The sequence below is a fragment of the Arachis stenosperma genome, chromosome 6 (genome assembly GCF_014773155.1).
Source record: "Arachis stenosperma cultivar V10309 chromosome 6, arast.V10309.gnm1.PFL2, whole genome shotgun sequence".
Taxonomy (NCBI): Eukaryota; Viridiplantae; Streptophyta; class Magnoliopsida; order Fabales; family Fabaceae; genus Arachis; species Arachis stenosperma.
Genome location: NC_080382.1, coordinates 30,867,516 through 30,886,519, shown reverse-complemented (window position 1 = coordinate 30,886,519; position 19,004 = coordinate 30,867,516). Strand labels below are relative to the sequence as shown.

Sequence of the window (19,004 nt, the reverse complement as noted above, 5' to 3'; positions counted from 1 at the left end):
TTGTTGCATTTTAATTATTAAAAATCCAAAAATATTTTTAATTTGTGTCTTTTCAAGTCAATAATACAAAGAATTGAAGATTCAGAACATACTGCAGAGAAATTATACAGAAAAAGCTGGGCATTCAAAATGCCCAGTGAAGAAGACAGACTGGCGTTTAAACGCCAGCCAGGGTACCTGGTTGGGCGTTTAACGCCCAAAAAGGGTGCATTTTGGGCGTTAAACGCCAGAATGTATACCATTCTGGGCGTTTAACGCCAGGATGGTGCTAGGAGGAAGATTTTGTTTTCAAAATCAATTTTTTTCAAGTTTTCAAAGTTTTTCAAAATCAAATCTTTTTCAAATCATATCCTTTCAATCAAATGTTTTCAAAATCAATTTCTTTCTTTTTTTAAAGATACTTACTAACAATTAATGATTTGATTGAACATCTCAAATTTGTTGCCTTTTCTGATGAGAAAGGTTTAATGTTTGAATCATATCTTTTCTTGTTAGGCAAGTCATTAATTTTCAAAATCAAATCTTTTTTTAAAATTGTTTTCAAATCATATCTTTTCAAATTGTTTTCAAATCATATCTTCTCAATCACATCTTTTTAATCACATCTTTTTCAAATTAAGTTTTCAATCAAATCCTTTTGACTTCTAATTTCAAATCTTTTTCAAAAATCACTTGATTTCTTTTCCACTCTTATTTTCGAAAATCAATTAAGTGTTTTTCAAAAATGTTTTCAAAATCTTCTAATTAATTTTCGAAAATTACTCCCCTCCTTCTCACATCCTTCTATTTATGGAGTACCACTCCTTCTCAATGCACAATTCGAACCTTATCTAATTAAAGTTCGAATTCTTCTTCTCCTTCTTCTTTCTATTTTTCTTTTTCCTCTGACACCTCAAGGAATCTCTATACTGTGACATAGAGGATTCCACGGTTTTTTGTTCTCTTCTCTTTCATATGAGCAGGAACAAAGACAAGGGCATTCTTGTTGAAGCTGACCCTGAACCCGAAAGGACCTTGAAGAGAAAGCTAAGAGAAGCCAAAGCACAACTCTCTGTAGAGGACCTGACCGAATTCTTCAAAGAAGAAGAAGACATGGCAGCTGAAAACAACAACAATGCAAACAATGCAAGGAAGGTGCTGGGTGACTTTACTGCACCTACTCCCGACTTCTATGGGAGAAGCATCTCTATCCCTGCCATTGGAGCAAACAACTTTGAGCTTAAGCCTCAATTAGTTTCTCTAATGCAACAGAATTACAAATTCCATGGACTTCCAATGGAAGATCCTCATCAGTTCTTAGCTGAGTTCTTGCAAATCTGTGACACAGTCAAGACTAATGGGGTAGACCCTGAGGTCTATAGACTGATGCTATTCCCTTTTGCTGTAAGAGACAGAGCTAGAATATGGTTGGACTCTCAACCTAAAGAAAGCCTGGACTCTTGGGAAAAGCTAGTCAATGCCTTCTTGGTAAAGTTCTTTCCACCACAAAGATGGAGTAAGCTTAGAGTGGAGGTCCAAACCTTCAGACAGAAGGATGGAGAATCCCTCTATGAAGCTTGGGAAAGATACAAACAATTAATCAGAAAATGTCCCTCTGACATGCTTTCTGAATGGAGCATCATAGGTATTTTCTATGATGGTCTCTCTGAACTATCTAAGATGTCCTTGGATAGCTCTGCTGGAGGATCTCTTCATCTGAAGAAGACGCCTACAGAGGCTCAAGAGCTAATTGAAATGGTTGCAAATAACCAATTCATGTACACTTCTGAAAGGAATCCTGTGAACAATGGGACTAGTCAGAAGAGAGGAGTTCTTGAGATTGACACTCTGAATGCCATACTGGCTCAGAACAAGATATTGACTCAGCAAGTCAATTTGATTTTTCAAAGTCTGTCTGGAATGCAAAATGCACCTGGCAGTACTAAGGAAGCTTCATCTGAGGAAGAAGCTTATGATCCTGAAAACCCTTCAATGGAAGAGGTGAATTACCTAGGAGAACCCTATGGAAACACCTATAATTCTTCATGGAGAAATCACCCAAATTTCTCATGGAAGAATCAAGAGAGACCTCAACAAGGTTTCAATAACAATAATGGTGGAAGAAACAGGCTTGGCAATAACAAGCCTTTTCCATCATCTTCTCAGCAACAGACAGAGAGTTCTAAGCAGAATACCTCTGACTTAGCAACAATGGTCTCTGATCTAATCAAAACCACTCAAAGTTTCATGAATGAAACAAGGTCCTCCATCAGAAATTTGGAAGGACAAGTGGGTCAGCTGAGCAAGAAAGTTACTGAACTCCCTCCTAGTACTCTCCCAAGCAACACAGAAGAAAATCCAAAACGAGAGTGCAAAGCTATTAACATGGCCGAATTCTGGGAGGAAGGAGAGGCAGTGAACGCCACTGAGGAAGACCTCAATGGGCGTGCACTGGCCTCCAGTGAGTTCTCCAATGAGGAACCATGGGAATCTGAGGCTCAAAATGAGACCATAGAAATTCCATTGGACTTACTTCTGCCTTTCATGAGCTCTGATGAGTATTCTTCCTCTGAAGAGGAGAAGTATGTCACTGAAGAGCAAGTTGCTAAATACCTTGGAGCAATCATGAAGCTAAATGACAAGTTATTTGGAAATGAGACTTGGGAAGATGAACCTCCCTTGCTCACCAAAGAACTGGATGACTTGTCTAGTCAGAAATTACCTCAAAAGAGACAAGATCCTGGGAAGTTTTCCATACCTTGTACCATAGGCACCATGACCTTCAAGAAGGCCTTGTGTGACTTAGGGTCAAGTGTAAACCTCATGCCTCTCTCTGTAATGGAGAAGATAAGGATCTTTGAGGTACAAGCTGCAAGTATCTCACTAGAGATGGCAGACAACTCAAGAAAACAAGCTCATGGACTTGTAGAGAATGTTTTGGTAAAAGTTGAAGACCATTACATCCCTACTGATTTCATAGTCCTAGAGACTGGGAAGTGCATGGATGAATCCATCATCCTTGGCAGACCCTTCCTAGCCACAGCAAAGGCTGTGATTGATGTTGATAGAGGTGAACTAATCATTCAAGTGAATAAAGAATCCTTTGTGTTTAAGGCTCAAGGATATCCCTCTGTCACTATGGAGAGGAAGCATGAAGAGCTTCTCTCAAATCAGAGACAAACAGAGCCCCCACGGTCAAACTTTAAGTTTGGTGTTGGGAGGCCACAACCAAACTCTAAGTTTGGTGTTGAACCCCCACATTCAAACTCTAAGTTTGGTGATGGAAGATTCCAACATTGCTCTGAGTATCTGTGAGGCTCCATGAGAGCCCTCTGTCAAGCTACTGACATTAAAGAAGCGCTTGTTGGGAGGCAACCCAATGATTATATTTTATATATTTCTCTTTGTTATTTTATGTTTTTTGTAGGTTGATGATCATAAGAAGTCACAAAATCCATTGAAAAAGCAAAAACAGAATGAAAAACAGGAAGAAAAACAGCACACCCTGGAGGAAGAATTCACTGGCATTTAAACGCCAGTGAAGCTAGCATTTGGGCGTTTAACGCCCAGTCTGGCACCATTCTGGGCGTTTAACGCCAGAAAGGGGCACCAGACTGGCGTTAAACGCCAGAAAAGGGCTAGAACCTGGCGTTAAACGCCAGGAATGGGCACCAGCCCGGCGTTTAACGCCAGAAATAGCTCAAAACGTGATTTTGAGCAACATTTGGTGCAGGGATGACTTTTCCTTGACACCACAGGATCTGTGGACCCCACAGGACCCCACCACCACTCTCTCTCTTCTTCCCCCATTCACCAATCACCTCAACACCTCTTCCCCAAAAGCCCTTCACCTATCAACTCCCATCTTTCTCTTCACCACTCACATCCATCCTTCATAAAACCCCACCAACCTCACCCTTCAAATTCAAACCACTTTCCCTCCCAAACCCACCCATAATGGCCGAACCTCATCTCCCCTCTCTCCTATATAAACCCTTCTTCACCCCTTCATTTTCACACAACCTAAACAACACTTCCCCCCCTCTTTGGCCGAATACACCACCATCTCCCTCTTCCTCATTTCTTCTTCTTCTACTCTCTTCTTTCTTCTTTTGCTCGAGGACGAGCAACCATTTTAAGTTTGGTGTGGTAAAAGCGTTGCTTTTTCGTTTTCCATAACCATTATGGCATCCAAGGCCGGAGAAACCTCTAGAAAGAGGAAAGGGAAGGCAAAAGCTTCCACATCCGAGTCATGGGAGATGGATAGATTCATCTCAAGGGTGCATCAAGACCACTTCTATGAAGTTGTGGCCTTGAAGAAGGTGATCCCCGAGGTCCCCTTTTCACTTAAAAAGGGTGAATATCCGGAGATCCGCCATGAGATCCGAAGAAGAGGTTGGGAAGTACTTACCAACCCCATTCAACAAGTCGGAATCTTGATGGTTCAAGAGTTCTATGCCAATGCATGGATCACAAAGAACCATGATCAAAGTATGAACCCGGATCCAAAGAATTATCTTACTATGGTTCGGGGGAAATACTTGGATTTTAGTCCGGAAAGTGTAAGGTTGGCATTCAATTTGCCTATGATGCAAGGAGATGAACATCCTTACACTAGAAGGGTCAACTTTGATCAAAGGTTGGACCAAGTCCTCACAGTCATATGTGAAGAGGGCGCACAATGGAAGAGAAATTCAAGAGGCAAGCCAGTTCAATTAAGAAGGCATGACCTCAAGCCCATGGCTAGAGGATGGTTGGAGTTCATTCAACGCTCAGTCATTCCCACTAGCAACCGGTCCGAAGTTACTCTAGACCGGGCCATCATGATTCATAGCATCATGATTGGAGAAGAAGTGGAAGTTCATGAGGTTATAGCCCAAGAACTCTATAAAGTGGCGGACAAGTCTTCCACCTTGGCAAGGCTAGCCTTTCCTCATCTCATTTGTCACCTCTGTTATTCAGTTGGAGTTGACATAGAAGGAGATACCCCCATTGATGAGGACAAGCCCATCACCAAGAAAAGGATGGAGCACACAAGAGACCCCTCTCATCAAGAGATCCCTGAGATGCCTCAAGGGATGCACTTCCCTCCACAAGACTATTGGGAGCAAGTAAACACCTCTCTAGGAGAATTGAGTTCCAACATGGGACAACTAAGGGTGGAGCATCAAGAACACTCCATTCTCCTCCATGAAATTAGAGAAGATCAAAGAATCATGAGAGAGGAGCAACAAAGGCAAGGAAGAGACATTGAGGAGCTCAAGCACTCCATAGGATCTTCAAGAGGAAGAAAGAGCCGCCATCACTAAGGTGGACCCGTTCTTTGATTTCCTTGCTCTTTATTCTTCTGTTTTTCGAATTCTATGCTTATGTTTATCCATGTTTGTGTCTTGTGATCATTAGTGTCTTAGTGTCTATGCCTTAAAGTTATGAATGTCCTATGAATCCATCACCTTTCTTGAATAAAAACGTGCTTAATTGAAAAGGAAAGAATTGCATGAATTCTGAATTTTATAGCAGTTTAATTATTTTGATGTGGTGGCAACACTTTTGTTCTCTGAATGTATGCTTGAACAGTGCATATGTCTTTTGAATTTGTGGTTCATGAATGTTGGCTCTTGAAAGAATGATGAAAAAGGAGACATGTTACTGAGGATCTGAAAAATCATAAAAATGATTCTTGAAGCAAGAAAAAGCAGTGAATACAAAAAAAAAAAGGGAGGAAGCAAGCGAAAAAAAAAGGAGAAAAACCGAAAAAAAAAGAAGAGAAAAGAAAGAAAAAGAAAGAAATAAAGTTGTGATCCAAGGCAATAAGAGTGTGCTTAAGAACCCTGGACACCTCTAATTGGGGACTTTAGCAAAGCTGAGTCACAATCTGAAAAGGTTCACCCAATTATGTGTCTGTGGCATGTATGTATCCGGTGGTAATACTGGAAGACAGAGTGCTTTGGGCCACGGCCAAGACTCAATAAGTAGCTGTGTTCAAGAATCATCATACTTAACTAGGAGAATCAATAACACTATCTGGATTCTGAGTTCCTAAAGAAGCCAATCATTCTGAATTCCAAAGGATAGAGTGAGATGCCAAAACTATTCAGAGGCAAAAAGCTAAAAGCCCCGCTCATCTAATTAATACTGATCTTCATAGATGTTTTTGGAGTTCATTACATATTCTCTTCTTTTTATCTTATTTGATCTTCAGTTGCTTGGGGACAAGCAACAATTTAAGTTTGGTGTTGTGATGAGCGGATAATTTATACACTTTTTGGCATTGTTTTTAGTATGTTTTTAGTATGATCTAGTTAGTTTTTAGTATATTTTTATTAGTTTTTAGTTAAAATTCACTTTTCTAGACTTTACTATGAGTTTGTGTGTTTTTCTGTGATTTCAGGTATTTTCTGGCTGAAATTGAGGGATCTGAGCAAAAATCTGATCCAGAGACTCAAAAGGACTGCAGATGCTGTTGGATTCTGACCTCCCTGCACTCGAAGTGGATTTTCTGGAGCTACAGAAGCCCAATTGGCGCGCTCTCAACGGCGTTGGAAATTAGACATTCTGGGCTTTCCAGCAATATATGATAGTCCAAACTTTGCCCAAGATTTGATGGCCCAAACCGGCGTTCAAAGTCACCTACAGAAATTCCAGCGTTAAACGCCGGAACTGGCACCTAAATGGGAGTTAAACGCCCAAACTGGCACCAAAGCTGGCGTTTAACTCCAAGAAGAGTCTCTACACGAAAATGCTTCATTGCTCAGCCCAAGCACACACCAAGTTGGCCCGGAAGTGGATTTTTATGTCATTTACTCATCTTTGTACACCTTAGGCTACTAGTTTTCTATAAGTAGGACCTTTTACTATTGTATTGAGATATCGGGGTAGCTATCTTCATTTTTTTGCTATCTTAGATCATTGGGAGGCTGGCCATTCGGCCATGCCTAGACCTTATGCTTATGTATTTTCAACGGTGGAGTTTCTACACACCATAGATTAAGGTGTGGAGCTCTGCTGTACCTCGAGTATTAATGCAATTACTATTGTTCTTCTATTCAATTCCGCTTGTTCTTTGTCCAAGATATCACTTGTTCTTCAACTTAATGAAGGTGATGATCGTCACGGATCATCACCATTCTCACTCATGAACAAAGTGACTGACAACCACTCTTGTTCTACAAGCATCTGAGGCTTAGTGAATATCTCTTGGATTCCTGATAACACGATGCATGGTTGATCGCCTGACAACCGAGTGCTCGCCTGACAAACGAGCCAGCCATTCCGTGAGATCAGAGTCTTCGTGGTATAGGCAAGAACTGATGGCGGCATTCAAGAGAATCCGGAAGGTCTAACCTTGTCTGTGGTATTCTGAGTAGGATTCAATGATTGAATGACTGTGACGTGCTTCAAACTCCTAGCAGGCTAGGGCGTTAGTGACAGACGTAAAAGAATCAATGGATTCTATTCCGGCCTGAACGAGAACCGACAGATGATTAGCCTATGCTGTGACAGAGCATCAGGGACGTATTTTCACTGAGAGGATGGGAGGTAGCTGCTGACAACAGTGAAACCCTACACGAGCTTGCCATGGAAAGGAGTAAGAAGGATTGGATGAAGGCAGTAGGAAAGCAGAGAGACGGAAGGGAAGGCATCTTCATACGCTTGTCTGAAGCTCTTACACCAATGATATACATAAGTATCTCTATCTTTATCTTTATGCTTTATTCGTTCATCACTATACCCATTTGAGTCTGCCTGACTGAGATCTACAAGATGACCATAGCTTGCTTCATACCACCAATCTCCGTGGGATCGACCCTTACTCGCGTAAGGTTTATTACTTGGACGACCCAGTGCACTTGCTGGTTAGTTGTGCGAAGTTGTGTTTATGCCATGGTTTTGAGCACCAAGTCTTTGGAGCCATTACTAGGGATTGTTTATGTTTTGAAAAGTATTGATCCAAATTTCGTGCACCAGTATGCATCCACCTTCATTTGGTTTCTGAAATTTGAGAATGTAGGGTTCCAATTTTAGGGTTTCAATTTGAGGGTTTGGTACAATAATCTATGAACTCATGAATTGATTTTGTGATTTTGTGTTGCGGTGTAGGAGAACTCATTCTTCTAGGCTCGTGCACCACAAGCCCTAGGTTCATTCATCTATTGTCTTTTCTTGCGATATTGTGTATCAAGCAGCGGAGAAGATAACTCAAATCAAAACTTCAAACAGCGACGAGACTGTTGGTATGGCTCTTCCCCCACTCTTCGTTTGTAACTGATTCATCTCCACTCACCGCGATGGAGAACTGAGATGGTAGTGACAATGAACCGAGACAATGATGTGTATGAATTTTCTGGTTTTGCGATTTTTTAGGGTTTGTTGTTCTAATTTTTCGAGTTCTACAATCTTTAGTAATTTTTGCTTCTTACTATGTTAGAGTTTTCTTTTTTATTTTGTATTTTGCTTTATGATTTTGCATCTTGCTTTGTTAGGGTTTGTTGATTTTGCATTTTGTTTTTTAATTTTGGGCATAAAACAAATGAAATCATCATGTTTTGTCTTGTTTTCTTGAGAAGTTGGGTAGGAGATGTGAGATAGTGATGTGGTTAGGCTTGGTTAAAATTATATGTTGTATATTTGAACCAGAAAGTTAATGTATTTTGTTAAGGTTAATACTTCCATTCCTTACTAGTACTTTATTTGGAATTTGAGATAGTACTTTAGTTCTTTTTTAGGATATTTTTTGCAAAACTTTAGCATGGAATTGAAACAGAGTTTCGGACTAATTTAACATGCAATCGATGGGCAAAATTTTGTCTTAGCTTAGCTGTTTCAGCAGCAAATTTTTGTAGTCTTGGCTAAGAAATTTTTTATTGGTGATTGCTATGCATGCTACTTTTATTTTTTCAAATCTAAATTCTAATACAGAGTGAAATAGAGTTTTTTGAAAAATTTGATCATGCGGGGGATCTTCGGCAAACTTCAATTTATTTGGTTCGTAGATTACATAATTGAATTCTGAATCCAACTTGCATCCATATCTACAATTACCGTTTTATGATCCTCACTGCTGGTTGTAAATGGTTGTGTTTGATTTTTATCTCACCTCCCCACCACCCGAAAATTAACTGGGTGCAAAATTATTTTCCTTTAAAGAGCCTTCATGAGAATAGATTATCAGGAAATTGTGAATTGCTCTTATGACTCTTATTTTTCTTTACTCTGATCTGATCATGATGGCTGGATGCATTTTTTTGTTCCTTTTTTGGAACTGCTCATTTGCATAGTTATTATTTCTTTTTTTGCCATAGCCTTATGCTTATACAGTCAATATTCCATAACATTAGCTTGTTTATCTAATATCCTTATACCACATTTGTGAATTAGTGGTTTATGTTGTGTGGATGCTTAAATAAGCAATAATTTTAAACTTGGACTACTATTAAGTAATTCAGATGCATCAGCGGTAGTTAAAAGTTTGGTGGATTGAGTTTAGAATTTTAATATGCTTAAAATTTTATGGTTGTAGATCATGGGAAGGTCAGGTCAGAATTTGGATTGGATACTAAATGAAATTTAATTTCCAGCTTCAATCTTAAAGAGCAATCCTGAAGTGTGTGCTGTCTTAGTGCTAATTAAAAAGCAATGTCCTTCCATCTTGATTTCATGAAGTTGAATGAATCCATTTTCTAAATTTATAGCTCTGTGCCTTTCTTCTACTCATAAGCTCTAACATAAAAAATTTTTTGTATTCTTTTAGGAACAAGTAAAGTTGCAAAATTCTTAAGAGCCAATTAAATTTCTCTTTTCAAAGTACCGGAAGAAACAGTAGAGCTATTTGGGAAATCTAACCTGTATTTCTTTATCCCCGAGCATCATCCATTGACCGAACCAGCTCAAAAAGCCCTTGACTAGGCCGTGGATGAGAAATTAAAGTCAGGTGTTATAGTTTCTACCTTTCAGCTCCATGCCAAAATTTGTTCAATAAATGAGTTAGACTCATTGTCATTTCGGATTTTCCATTTCGTGTTATGTTACTTTGCAAGTTACTGTTGCACAAAATTAAAATGAACTGCAAAGAAACTTTGAGTTATCTTGTGTCCCATCTGAAAATGATTTTAATCTGTGTATGACTGTGGTAATATTACATCTAATCAGTTTTCAAGGTTTATGATCTTTATGTACTTCTTTGAAACTTACTTGGATATATGACAACTTAAGGCACTCTTGGATGTACTTCTTTATGATATTTATGTACTTCTTTTAAAATTGGAATTTTCATGAGAGAACCAAATCTTGAAGGATTTATTATAGAGAGATGCTGTCCACGGAAAACTATTGTTAGAATCTTTGATAGAAATCAAGGGATTGCTGAGTGAAGTTACTTGTTGTGTTTTCTTTGGTTTCTGCTTTGTTCTGTGCTACATTAAAAAGTGAAAGAGATTAATGCTATTTTAGACCTCAACGTTGCCTCCATTGACCAAAACCTTTGTATGAGTGCACATTTTGCTGCTTAGTGTTGTTGATTGATTCACTCTTAATCCATACAAAAAGGAATGAGACTAATTCTGGGTTTCTATATGCTTGTCACTGTTATTAATTTATTTATTATGTCTGATTTGATTTATTTATTTCAAGTTCATTAATTTGGGTGATTTTATGATTTTGCATAAATAGCCTTTGTTTCCAACCTCGTTCAAACCAACATATATTGTTCTAAAATATGGGTAAAGGAATTTAGCAGCCTTGATTTCAAAGTTAACAACAAATAAATAAGTAAAATAATTGATCTGCATTTGTTTATTTCAAATACTGCACTTATTTAATTGATCTGCCCTGTTGCTATCCAAGGAACAAGCTTTTGCCTTCTTCGATTCCGCCTGCTGCTCTTCTGCCCTGTGCTATCTGGTTCTGCCCTAATTTCCACCTTCTTCTAGGTTGTCTTTTTTTCTGCCCTGTTGCTCTTCACGCTTCTAGTAATAATTTTAATTTTTAACTTACTATTCACTTGTAAAATGCTTTTACTTAAATCTGATAATAAAATTTGTTGATTAAATATTTATATTTTTTATTTTAAAAACCTCCCTCCTAAAATTTATATAGCAACTGCAGGATTGCAAAAATATTATTATAATTTGCATTTGAGTTTATTATGAATGGTTGCAAAAATATTATTAGAAAGTTTACTTTGTTTTTTACTTGCATTGACCAAAATTGAAGGCGAAAGTTTTTGGTTAAGGTCTTCCAAGCAGATTTTGTAAAAACGTTGATCGTGTCATGGCAAGGTACATTGCACACTTTAATTCTTTTGTTTTGTTAGTTTTGAAATTGCAATTTAACTTATTGTATTTGTACTATAAATTATATGTTTTTCTTTATTTGTTTTACTTCAATGGGTTTCTAGAGAATTACTTCTATGACTAGGAACTATTTCCCAACCTAATTACAAGGCTTTGAAAGTCCTTTTCATTGCCCATTCCCTTTATAGCGAATAACACCATTCCTCCTCTATTCTTGTTATCTTCACTTTGCGACCCCTTGTAAATTTTTCTACTAAAAAATTTAATAATTATCGATTAGATTTTGTGATATTCCAAAGGATTGGATGGATCTACCGAAGTATAGTGAAGAGTATATCAATGGTGTTATTAGTTTTTTAGACTTTGCATACTCCGAGGGAGAACCGGACGGACGACAAATTCAATGTCCTTGTAAGAGGTATTATAACATTAATTGGTATAGAAGAGATGTGGTATTTGACCATTTAGTAGCCGACGGATTTGTTAAGGGATATAGAACATGGATTAATCATGGGAAATGGACAATCCCAATGGTGGTTGACGATGACACGGATGATGAAGAAGGTCCACGTGATGACATTGAAGGACTGCTTAATGTTGCATTTAATAGATGGGACAAGTCAAGAGTTATACCCGGGTTGTAAGAAATTTTCTACATTATCTTTCACCATCCGTCTGTACTTGTTAAAGTGTTTACACAGTTGGAGCAATGCCTCATTCACTTCACTTCTTAAGCTATTGAAAGAGGCAATGTCTGACATTAACATACCTTCATCTTTCCATAAGACGAAGGCTATGATAAAAGATTTAGGTCTGGATTATAAAAAAATGGATGCTTGTCCTAATGATTGCCTCCTATATAGAAAAGAACTAAAGGATGAAAAACAATGTCGTGTGTGTGGAACTTCTCGATATACTGTAAATTCTAGTGATAATAGCGAGAACCAACCTGACAAGAAAGGTCGTCCCATTCCTGCAAAGACTCTAAGATACTTTCCTATAATTCCAAGACTTCAGAGATTATTTATGTGCTCAAAGACGGCAGCTAGTCTGAGGTGACATGATGAGGAGCGCGTAAAAGATGGGACGTTAAAGCATCCTACTGATGGCTTGGCATGGAAGAACCTTGATGAAATGGATGAAGAATTTGCAAAAGAATCACGCAATATTAGACTAGGCTCATCAAGTGATGGGTTCAACCAATTTTGTAGGATGAATATTTCATGTAGCACGTGTCCCGTGATGTTGATGGTATACAATTTACCTTGGTAGATGTACATAAAACCCAAATATTGTATGCTTTCTTTGCTTATTCCTGGGCCACAATCACCTGGTAAAGACATTGATGTGTATCTACACCATTGATAGAAGACTTGAAGTTGTTATGGGAAATAGGGGTCGAAACTTATAATGCGTCAAAGAATAAGACCTTTCAAATGTGGGCAGCTCTTTTGTAGACAATCAACAATTTTCCTGCTTATGCTATGTTGTCTAGGTGGAGTACAAAGGAAAAATTGGCTTGCCCTTGTTGCAACAAAAATACCTATAGCTTACAACTAAAACATAGTCGAAAGACAATTTATATGGACCATCGTGTCTTTTTACTTATGGATCATTCATGGAGAACCAATACAAGGTGTTTTGATGGGAAGTAAGAATTAAGACCCTCTCCACCTGTTATTGAAGGAACTAAAATCTTTGAGATGCTACAAAATGTTGAGAATATTTTTGGGAAGAATCAAAGTACATCAAATAGTTTCTCATGGAATTGGAAAAAAGATCAATTTTCTTTGAATTACCTTACTGGCACAAGAACCCACTGCGTCACAACACGAGCGTATAACGAGCCCTGCCATACCAGTTGATGATGGTGAACTTACTCTGGAGATGACTGATTTACAACCCACGGTTATTGAAACAGTTCTCCAAGTGACTTCTGCCCAAGAATATGAGGTAGACTTCATTGGAGATTCTGATTCTGATAGGTCATCCTAAGCAATTTATCGTTTAATATGTATAGATGTAGACAATTTGAGGCTAAGAGACAAAGAATTGTAATTGAACGCAAGAAATATAAAATGGAAGCTGCAATTGCTAATAACAAGGAGAAATCTGAGCAAAAGATGGATGAACCAGAAAGTCAAATGGAGATGCGTGCAACCAAAGTGCAGAAGAAATCCATGTCAAAGAAGTTGGATTTTAGTCATTTGCAAAGCACATTTGATTCTATTAGCAAAAGGACTAATTCCACGCCTACCACCTTGGAAGTACAGCCAAACATTCCTTCACAACAGCTAGAAAATAAAAAAAGAAAGGAGCTATTGACTGTGCCTATTACTGAGAAAGTCAAGAATGGAGTGCAGGGTGAAAAATCAACACAAGGCTTGAAGAAGTCTAAGCCTACAATAATGGAGGCAGATGAACTTACAATGAAGCTCGAAGCAATTCGTAAAAGGAACAGCAACGTGCCAACAACTATAAGCCAAGAGCGGAGTTGTCCAAGTTCTACTCAACTCACAATCAACCAAGTGCAGTAGCAGAATATTCAACTCACAGATGAAGAGACTCAAACAGGACAAGATGACACAACTTTGCCTACTCCTGAAACTACCCTAGAAAATGAAAGTAAAATGTTGGAGTAAGGAATATCAACAAAGGGTAAGAGGATGCCAGGAGTAAAGGCTAGAACAATTGACGAATTTTTAAAAGAAAATGGGATAGACATGGAAATTGAAGGACCGAGCACTAAACTAAGTGAAGATGGGGAAGAAAGCATGGCACTTGATGAAGACTACTATCAACATGTGACGGAGGACATTGATGATGAAGAAGGTACTGTTTTGCAATTTTTCTATCTTCTCTTTTAAATTGTAATGTGATGAGCGGATAATTTATACGCTTTTTGGCATTGTTTTTAGTATGTTTTTAGTATGTTTTAGTTAGTTTTTATTATATTTTTATTAGTTTTTAGTTAAAATTCACTTTTCTGGACTTTACTATGAGTTTCTGTGTTTTTCTGTGATTTCAGGTATTTTCTGGCTGAAATTGAGGGACCTGAGCAAAAATCTGATTTAGAGGCTGAAAAGGATTGCAGATGCTGTTGAATTCTGACCTCCCTGCACTCGAAGTGGATTTTTTGGAGCTACAGAAGTTCAATTGGCGCGCTCTCAATTGCGTTGGAAAGTAGACATCCTGGGCTTTCCAGCCATGTATAATAGTCCATACTTTGCCGGAGATTTGATGGCCCAAACTGGCGTTCCAAATCAGCTCAAAACTGCCCGGCGTTAAACGCCGGAACTGGCACAAGAATGGGAGTTAAACGCCCAAACTGGCACAAAAGCTGGCGTTTAACTCCAAGAAAAGTCTCTACACATGAAAGCTTCAATGCTCAGCCCAAGCACACACCAAGTGGGCCCAGAAGTGGATTTTTATGTCATTTACTCATTTCTGTAAACCCTAGGCTACTAGTTCTCTACAAATAGGACCTTTTACTATTGTATTCTCATCTTTGGACGTCTAGTTCTTAGATCATCGGGGTAGCTATCTTTGAGTAGTCTTATGCTATCTTAGATCATGGGGCTGGCCTCACGGCCAAGCCTAGACCTTGTTCTTATGTATTTTCAACGGTGGAGTTTCTACATACCATAGATTAAGGTGTGGAGCTCTGCTGTACCTCGAGTATTAATGCAATTACTATTGTTCTTCTATTCAATTCAGCTTGTTCTTGTTCTAAGATATCACTTGTTCCTCAACTTGATGAATGTGATGATCTGTGACACTCATCATCATTCTCACCTATGAACGTGTGCCTGACAACCACCTCCGTTCTACCTTAGATTGAGTGGATATCTCTTGGATCCCTTAATCAGAATCTTCGTGGTATAAGCTAGAATTGATGGCGGCATTCAAGAGAATCTGGAAGGTCTAAACCTTGTCTGTGGTATTCTGAGTAGGATTCAATGATTGAATGACTGTGACGAGCTTCAAACTCCTGAAGGCTGGGCGTTAGTGACAAACGCAAAAGAATCACTGGATTCTATTCCAACCTGATTGAGAACCGACAGATGATTAGCTGTGCTGTGATAGAGTGCGTTGAACATTTTCACTCAGAGGATGGGACTGTAGCCACTGACAACGGTGATGCCCAACATATAGCTTGCCATGAAAAGGAGTAAGAAGGATTGGATGAAGACAGTAGGAAAGCAGAGAGACGGAGGGGACAAAGCATCTCCATACGCTTATCTAAAATTCTCACCAATGAATTACATAAGTATCTCTATCCTTATTTTATGTTTTATTTATCTTTTAATCATTAATCCTCCATAACCATTTGAATCTGCCTGACTGAGATTTACAAGGTGACCATAGCTTGCTTCATACCAACAATCTCCGTGGGATCGACCCTTACTCGCATAAGGTTTATTACTTGGATGATCCAGTGCACTTACTGGTTAGTTGTGCGAAGTTGTGATAAAGAATTGAGATTGCAATTGAGCGTACCATGTTGATGGCGCCATTGATGATCACAATTTTGTGCACCAAGTTTTTGGCGCCGTTGCCGGGAATTGTTTGAGTTTGGACAACTGACGGCTCATCTTGTTGCTTAGATTAGGTATTTTTCTTCAGAGTTCTTAAGAATGAATTCTAGTGTTTCAAGGTGATGTCTTATCATCACCAAAGCTGATTGATTCTCATCAATTTAGCTCTTGAATGCAATGTCCTGCTAAAGCTTGGCTAGCCATGTCTAATTTCTTTAGACTAAAGCTTTAGACTAACATTGCATGATTCCTGGAATTCTCATTAAGAATTTTGATATCCTTATTTTCTTTCAATTTTCGAAAAAATCCAAAAAAAAATTACAAAATCATAAAAACCAAAAATATTTTATGTTTCTTGTTGAGTCTAGTGTCTCATTTTAAGTTTGGTGTCAATTGCATGTTTCTATTCTTCTTGCATTTTTCAAATTCATGCATGTGTCTTCATTAATCTTCAAGTTGTTCTTGATGATTTCCTTGTTCTGATCTTTAAATTCTCTTGTCTTGAGTGTTTTGTTGTTTCTCATATGCATTCTCATTTTGTTAGTGTCAATAGTATACAAACTTCTAAGTTTGGTGTCTTGCATGCATTGTTTATTTGATCTTAGTTTCATTTTGATTATTCCTCATTATTAAAAATCCAAAAAAATTTTAATTTGTGTCTTTTCAAGTCAATAATACAGAGAATTGAAGATTCAGAACATACAGCAGAGGAATTACATAGAAAAAGCTGGGCGTTCAAAACGCCCAGTGAGGAAGGAAAACTGGCATTTAAACGCCAGCCAGGGCACCTGGCTGGGCGTTTAATGCCTAAAAGGGTAGTGTTTTGGGCGTTAAAATCCAGAATGGATACCATTCTGGGCGTTTAACGCCAGGATGGCACAAGAGGGAAGATTTTGTTTTTTCAAAATCAAATCTTTTTCAGATCATATCTTTTCAATCAAATCTTTTTCAAAATCAATTTCTTTCCATTTTCAAAGATACTTGCTAACAATTAATGATTTGATTCAACATTTCAAGTATGTTGCCTTTTCTGTTGAGAAAGGTTTAATGTTTGAATCATATCTTTCCTTGTTAGCCAAGTCATTAATTTTCAAAATCAAATCTTTTTAACTTGTTTTTCAAATCATATCTTCTCAATCATGTCTTTTTTAAAACCATAACTTTTCAATCATATCTTATTAATCACATCTTTTTCAAAATAGTTTTCAATCATATCTTTTTACTTTCTAATTTCAAAATCTTTTTCAAAAATCACTTGATTTCTTTTTCCACTCTTAGTTTTCAAAAATCAATTAGTATTTTTTCAAAATGTTTTTAAAATCTTTTTAATTTATTTTCGAAAATTTCTTCCCCTCTTCTCAAATCCTTCTATTTATGGACTAACACTCCTCCTCAATGCACAATTCAAACTCTATCTTTCTAAGTTCGAATTCTTCTACCTCTTCTTTCTATTTTTCTATTCCTCTGACACCTCAAGGAATCTCTATACTGTGACATAGAGGATTCCATATTTTCTTGTTTTCTTCTCTTTCATATGAGCAGGAGCAAAGACAAAAGCATTCTTGTTGAGGCTGACCCTAAACCTGAAAGGACCTTGAAGCGAAAGCTAAGAGAAGCTAAGGCACAACTCTCTGTAGAGGACCTAATAGAAATCTTCATAGAAGAAGAACCCATAGCAGCCGAAAACAACAACAATGCCAACAATGCAAGGAAGGTGATGGGTGACTTTACTGCACCTACTCCCGACTTCTATGGAAGAAGCATCTCTATCACTGCCATTGGAGCAAACAACTTTGAGCTTAAGCCTCAATTAGTTTCTCTAATGCAACAGAATTGCAAGTTCCATGGACTTTCATTAGAAGATCCTCATCAGCTTTTGGCTGAATTCTTGCAAATCTGTGACACTGTCAAGACCAATGGGGTTGACCCTGAGGTCTACAGACTTATGCTATTCCCTTTTGCTGTAAGAGACAGAGCTAATCAATGCCTTCTTGGCAAAGTTCTTTCCACCTCAAAAATTGAGTAAGCTTAGAGTGGAAGTCCAAACCTTCAGACAGAAGGAAGGTGAATCCCTCTATGAAGCTTGGGAAAGATACAAACAATTGATCAGAAAGTGTCCTTCTGACATGCTTTCTGAATAGAGCATCATAGGTATCTTCTATGATGGTCTGTCTGAACTGTCCAAGATGTCATTGGATAGCTCTGCTGGAGGATCTCTTCATCTGAAGAAGACACCTGCAGAAGCTCAAGAACTCATTGAAATGGTTGCAAATAACCAATTCATGTACACTCCTGAAAGGAATCCTGTGAACAATGGGACGAATCAGAAGAAAGGAGTTCTTGAGATTGATACTCTGAATGCCATATTGGCTCAGAACAAAATATTGACTCAGCAAGTCAATATGATTTCTCAAAGTCTGTCTGGAATGCAAGCTACACCAGACAGTACTAAGGATGCTTCATCTGAAGAAGAAGCTTATGATCCTGAGAACCCTTCAATGGAAGAGGTGAATTACATGGGAGAACCCTATGGAAACACCTATAATCCTTCATGGAGAAATCATCCAAATCTCTTATGGAAGGATCAACAGAGACCTCAACAAGGTTTCAACAACAATAATGGTGGAAGAAACAGGTTTAGCAATGGCAAGCCTTTTCCATCATCTTCTCAGCAACAGACAGAGAATTCTAAGCAGAGCCACTCTGACTTAGCAACCATGGTCTCTGATCTAATCAAAACCACTCAAAGTTTCATGAGTGAAACAAGGTCCTCCATTAGGAATTTGGAGGCACAAGTGGGACAGCTGAGCAAGAAAATTACTGAACTCCCTCCTAGTATTCTCCCAAGCAATACAGAAGAGAATCCAAAAGGAGAATGCAAGGCCATTAACATGACCCACATGGCCGAACTTGGAGAGGAGGAAGAGGCAGTGATCGCCACTGAGGAAGACCTCAATAGATGTCCACTGGCCTCCAATACGTTCCCTAATGAGGAACCATGGGAATCTGAGGCTCATAATGAGACCATAGAGATTCCATTGGATTTACTTCTGCCATTCATGAGCTCTGATGAGTATTCTTCCTCTGAAGAGGATGAAGATGTCACTGAAGAGCAAGTTGCCAAGTACCTTGGAGCAATCATGAAGCTAAATGGCAAGTTATTTGGTAATGAGACTTGGGAGAACGAACCTCCTTT

At 38.3% G+C, this 19,004-nt stretch overlaps 2 non-coding genes across 2 annotated transcripts; both read right to left on the bottom strand.

Annotated features, from left to right (window-relative positions):
• Positions 1–1,497: 1,497 nt before the first annotated feature.
• On the bottom strand, positions 1,498–1,605 carry LOC130937483 (small nucleolar RNA R71). The gene has a single exon (XR_009068702.1). It is a non-coding gene; the product is annotated as a small nucleolar RNA R71 (small nucleolar RNA).
• Positions 1,606–17,832: 16,227 nt separating this feature from the next.
• LOC130938013 (small nucleolar RNA R71) lies at positions 17,833–17,940 on the bottom strand. The gene has a single exon (XR_009069197.1). It is a non-coding gene; the product is annotated as a small nucleolar RNA R71 (small nucleolar RNA).
• Positions 17,941–19,004: the final 1,064 nt, after the last annotated feature.